Below are 6,513 nucleotides of genomic sequence, written 5' to 3'. Positions count from 1 at the left end.
GTGGCGATATGCTCACAATCTCACATCGATTCGTCGATCCATCCACACGATTCTGGGAGGACATAAATTTGTCAAGACCAAAACAAAATCGTACAAAATTACGAAAAACTCGCAAGAACCACAAATTAAAAATTGGAACCTACAACGTCAGGACATTGTAGTCCTGGAGGAAGAACTAAAGAACGTCGGTTGGGACATCATAGAGTTAGGCGAGGTAAGGCAAAAAAGTGAAGGCCGGAGCAATAAGCAATTTTATTCTAAGCTAAGATTAAGAAATTATAATGTTTTAAGATTTATCCAATGATATCCTCTTCTTTCATGTGAAACATAAATTATTATATAGTAACCAATATACATAATTCTAGGCTTTATACTCTGATTTTGCTTTTAACACACTGGAAAATATACTAAAATTAAAGTGCTTTTTTCACTTATCCGGTAGCTGAAGAGCCTCAATATTGGTATTATATTACTCTTGCCACTCTTTAAAATTTCTCCAGTTATTAGATCAAACTCACGAACTTTCCGAACGTTTCTTTTTTCAGTGATACTAATGGAATCTTTTCATTTGCTTTCACTGGTAAGTACCATTCTGTATCATTTTCTAGTTTTCATATAATCCTAATTTATCTTATCTTTACTATTTTCCGCCCATTTTCATCTTCCTTCTTGGTGGAGCGTATTCTATTGGTCTTTTGAACTTTATATTAGCTTTCCATAATGAACAGTCAGTACTGTTACCGTTATTTAACTCTTAAAAATAGATGTGTGTGTGGCTGGAAATATGACTGCGGATTACTGGATCCATTTGCCTAACCAATCTCAAAAATTGATACTAAAAGTTGCTTTTATAATCCTTTTAGTTTCCCCTTTTTACATTTTATCTATCATTATTCAATCTGGTGGTTAGAGGTTAGTAAGGATCCTGAAGGCAATAGAGAGTATTAACATTTCGATTTCAATAAAACTCTAAGAAATGCTCAGCTTTATTAACAAATCTTACTCTCGCGTTCTCGAAAACATTAGGTTTCGTCTAAACAATGGGTACATGGCTTACCGTTACATAGAAAGGTGTAGCACAACAAAAGTTGGAGAGTGTTTGAGGCAGACAAAATGAACGGGGACACGTTGCTCAGAGTCGTAAGAGATGTGGGGGTGGTTCTTTAGACAGTTCCACTAGTACACAAACTAAAGTAGAATTGGGGAGAAGGAAAAGCAAAGAATACAAGATAATAGCTAGTACAGCTAAACCAGAAATATTAAAGGAACAGAACAAGCAGAAACAGAAACAAACGCTCTCGTATTGATGCTGGGATTGTTAACAAATTAAATAGGAAACGGAGTTTATTTATCTGAATGGTCCATTCGTATGTCGGCAGGAAAATAACATAAATGATTTTAATGTATCTGCATCCAGAATTCTACTTGTCATGAGGGAATGAGAAGTACAAAATAAATGGTACATCCGTAAATATAATATATACTTATTCATACATAAATGAATTTTTTATTAAATAATTTCCTGACCGTGAAATTGATGACATAATCGTAGATCCATTATTTCTGAAATTTTTGAAACTGACAGCGTACAAAAAAAATTTCCGGGAAAAACCTGTTTATACAGATAACGACATTGTTTTGTTGACCATAGAAATTAAGATTTATTGCAATCCCATCTCTAGAGTATATTTATTATAATAATCTAAAACTAATTTTTTGGTTATTTTTTTAGCCTTAATAGCAATACAAATAAATAAGTAAGTAATATGCTTTTTTGTCACTGAAAATTGTACAAATTTTATGGACAAAGCTTATAACAATAAGACAAGAAAGAAGAAAAAATCAGAATAAGAATCGTTTGTATTTTTAAATAAAAAAAAAACCATAAAATTCTTCCAAACTTAAACATAAAAAATACTACCTAATTAAGAACATACAAACTTCGTAAAATGTACCTAACCAAAAATAAAAATTAGGAAAGCAGATTAATGAATTAAGGGCTCAAATATTCCATCTCCTTGTGCTAAAGAGTAACCAAATCTGTCATACAGATTTCTCCTCATATTTTGGAGTAGGGCTGGTGTAACGCTTGCAGAGAAATGAAGTATTTTTGCCCTCAATTCGACTAGGTTTGTGACTCTTTCAAACATGCCAATAAATGTTTTCTTTGAGAAAACCCAAAAAAAAAGAAATCGTTGGGCGCTAAGTCACAGGATCTAGCGGGCCATTTAATTGTACCACGTGTACTTATCAGTCGATCAGGAAACGTTTGATTGAGGAAGTCAATAGTTGCTCTAGAGTTGTGAGCCGAACACCCATCCTGTTGGAAATAAACCTGAAAATTAACGGAAAGGCGTCGAACTGCCTAAATGATCTCATTCTGTAAAAGTTGTAAATATTTGGGCCCGTTTAGGTTTCCATCGATAAAAAATGGACCGACAATATGGTCGCCTAGCATCCCAGTCCAAACATTTAACTTTTGCGGATGCTGCGTTCGCACTGCAACACTGAGGTGCTTATATTTCCGAGAATAATACCTTGCAACGGATGGATTGTATTTTTTATGTAATGAAAATAAAGATTCGTCAGAAAATAAAATATTTTTTAAAAAGTGTACATTTTCATTCTGTTTATCTAACATAATTTCACAAAACTCCATCCGCCTAAAGTTATCTTCCGGAAACAGTTCTTGTGTTGGTTGTATCTTAAAACAGGGATACCCATTCCTTTTGAGAACTCGCTAGACAGTTCGAGCATTCACGTTAACTTCCCTAGCAATTTGTACACTATTGCAGGGTTCACTAGCTTCCACAAAGCACAAAAGCACAAATATCAATATCCCTGTTTTGACGCTCCTCATCGACAGGTCTAACACGTGGTTCATTACCTTCATGACACTATTTACAACTGTTTAGACATCCCGAAGTTTGAAAATGTTTAATGGTATTTTTAACTGTTGTAACACTTGGTGGGGGTCTATTTTCGAAGGCAACAATAAATAAATCAATTACTTCGCGTATCGAATGACCCTAAAAGTACCATGTTACAAGTTGCACTTTTTCTTGCACGGTATACAACGTAATAGGCATTTTATTAATTATTTGTTTATTCTTTCAGAACTTCGTTTGAAATTTTTAATGTCAATGTGACAATTACGACAATTCGTACCTACTGTGAAATGAATATAGAGATGGAAACGTGTAACCTGTCCCAGCGATTGTCATTGTGTTGTAGGGTCAATAAATCGATGTCGTGATCTGTTTAAATATTCCCATGTATCCTGACAAAATCTCCAAATGCCCAAAAAATCTCCAAAAATAAATTGACGTAACGTTAGTCATGTCAGCAACATATATCAGTACTCATTATAAGTTATACATTTTTACGATTCTCGCTCAAGCAAAAATTCAAAAATATTCATGTAATAGTAACCAACCAATAAAGATAACATTATACATTCGTTTTGAACATCTTCCGATAATCGCCACCTACACAAAGTCTTAACATTCAAGCAACAATTATACCAGGCTCGTTCTTTAACGAAATGCTATTGATCCATAACATCCATAACATCACGTATTTTATTAAATTATTACTTAACACTTAATTGCTCCCGGTAAATTTTTATTACGTTTATAATTTTTGTAATTATTTAACTAACAAATAAATATATTTTTGCGCATTTTGGCCGAAATACGTACCGACTATAACATCATTGTATCATTGTATAAATTACTTCCCTGGGTGGTAAAATAAACGTAAGACTATTAAAATGTTACATACAATTAAAAATGATAAATTAATACGATCAATTGTTTAATTATTATGACTTTGTAGAGAATTGCAAAACCAAACACACGCATTATACAATTCATTATTTCTAAATGAAAAATAAAAGTGAATATATACATTAAAATAAACTGATGGCACTAGAGCAACTCATAAAAGAAATATGAACACAGAAATCCCTACCCGGTGATTGGATATTGGAATACACTTTGCACCCGACACAAAAAAGAGATTTTTTTAAATGCTTTAAATGCTTACCACAAAATATTTATGTTTTTTAATGCATAAATAATGTATAATAAAATATTCTATTGTATGACACCATATGTAGAACGAATAATAGGAAAATGCCAGGCTGGTTTCAGAGGTGGTAAATCAACAATTCATCAGATTGTAACCCTGAGACAAATTTTAGAAAAAACATTAGAATATGGCGTATATACTCATCACATATTTATATACTACAAGGCAGATTACGACTCTCTAAATCAGTGGTCGCCAACCTCTTCAATGTGTTGAGCTACTTTGTTAATTTTGGAATAAACAGCGAGCTACCCACACGGAAGCCACGTAACGCAACGTAAATGAAATAATCCACAGTTAATCTATCATTATATGTATTTATTTTACTGTTTAACTGGTAATACATAATACATAGGTACTAATAATAAACTAATAACAAAATAACTTAAATTACTAGTACGTACTTGTTCATAGCTACATTCCTACCTATCAAACGAAGGTATTTGAAAAATAAACACAAACTTTTATCCAGCCACAACGGCATGTCACGTATAATTTAAAAACAGTTAATAATAACAACAAAAAAGTAACGCACTATCATAAACATAAACATTGAAAAATAAAAAAGCACGTTCAATGAGAAGGCTGACACTCAGACTCATCGATAATTTTTTTAATGTTTGCAGTATAATTTGATGCAGCCATTCGAATACAATTATCCAAATGTTCATCTGTAAGTCGATTGCGATATTTGTTCTTAATAAACTTCATATTGAAAAAAGAAGATTCACACAAATAGGTTGAACTGAATAATGCTTTCACTTTCAAGGCAACACGGCATAGAACTGAATATTTGTCTTTACTTACAATAGGCCAGATACATTCAGAACTTGAGACTAACGATTTTAAGGCTAAATCATTTTGAAACTCAATAACTTCCATTTCTGTTGCAGCGATGTCTTCGCCAACGTTCTGCATAACACAAGCTGCAAACTGCTGGATATCAATTTTCATAAAGGGTGAAACAGCAAACTGCGTTACTAAAGCCATTTCATTGAAATCCTTAAAACGATTTTTGAAGTTACTCTTCAGGGTAGAAATTATTTCTACATGATATTTGTTGTCATAGGGTTCTAATGGATTTTAAGATATTTTTTCTGAAAGAATAGGAAAATGCTTGGAATCGCTGTTAATTAGGCTTTGTTTCCAAAACTCCAGCTTTTTGATAAATGCTTTTATATCAGAAATCATTTCCGCTAGTTCTTTGACTGTCCCCTGAAGCTGCAAATTAAGTTCGTTTAATTTCTCTGTAATGTCCACGAGAAAACCAAAATCTCTAAGCCAGATTGAATTTTCTAGTTCCGGAGTCGGTTCATCGCGTTGTTTGAAAAATTGAACTATGCCAGATAGTACATCATTAAAACGTTTCAGCACCCGTCCTCTACTTAACCATCGGACTTCAGAGTGAAGGAGTAGGTTCCCGTATTGACAGTCAACTTCATCGGCCAAGGTTCTGAATAATCTTCTTTGTAACGCTTGAGCTCTAATCTTGTTCACAATTTTTACCACCAGTTTCATAACTTTGTTTAGTTTCAGGAAATTTCCACATAATGCTTGCTGATGGATAATGCAGTGGTAACAGAGAAATTGCGGAAAAGTTTCATCTTTACGACATAACGCCACCAGATCCTTATCACAACCCACCATAGCTGGAGCGCCATCGGTTGTCAAGCCTACCATTTTCGATATTGGAATTTTCTCGGAAGAAATAATATTTGTTAAATGAGAAAACAACTCCTGTCCAGTAGTGTGTCCTTTCAGTGGAATGAACTTCAAAAGATCTTCTTTAATCGTAAAATCACTAAAAACCATCCTGACGAACACGGCCATCTGGGCAGTGTCAACGACATCTGTTGATTCATCCAGTTGAAGTGAAAAATAAACACAGTTATCTAAGTCAGTTCTTAACTGTAAAAAATATCATTGCTCATTACTTCTACACGTCTCATCACTGTATTAGCAGAAAGTTGCATAGATTTTATAGCTGAAATTTCTCGTCTTTATTTCTTAAGTTGGCAAATAACGAATCAGCAGCTTCTAAAAACGCCTGTTTTATCATTTCCCCGTCTTCATAAGGTTTCTTTTTTTGTGCAACTATCTGGGACACACGGTACGATGCTTCAGTTGTAGCCTTATTTTTGTCAACTGTTCTTAAAAATATTGATTGTTGTCCAATTAACTGTTTTTTTAACTGTTTCAGTTTCTCCTTTCTGGCGGCAGAATATAGTGGGAATGATTTTTCAAAATTAGAATGTACAGTTTTATGATGTCTCTCAATATTTCCTTTTTTAGCAACGGAGACCGAAGTATTACATAACAAACACACATTTTTATCTTTAACTTCTGTAAAAAAGTTTGTTTGAAGATTGTTCTTCGCATTCCGAATGAAAGTGGTATGTCTTTACCTTCTTACAACTGCTT

This window comes from Diabrotica undecimpunctata, chromosome 9 (genome assembly GCF_040954645.1).
Source record: "Diabrotica undecimpunctata isolate CICGRU chromosome 9, icDiaUnde3, whole genome shotgun sequence".
Lineage (NCBI taxonomy): Eukaryota > Metazoa > Arthropoda > Insecta > Coleoptera > Chrysomelidae > Diabrotica > Diabrotica undecimpunctata.
The sequence above is the reverse complement of the archived record's forward strand: the minus strand, read 5'-3'. Positions refer to the sequence as shown.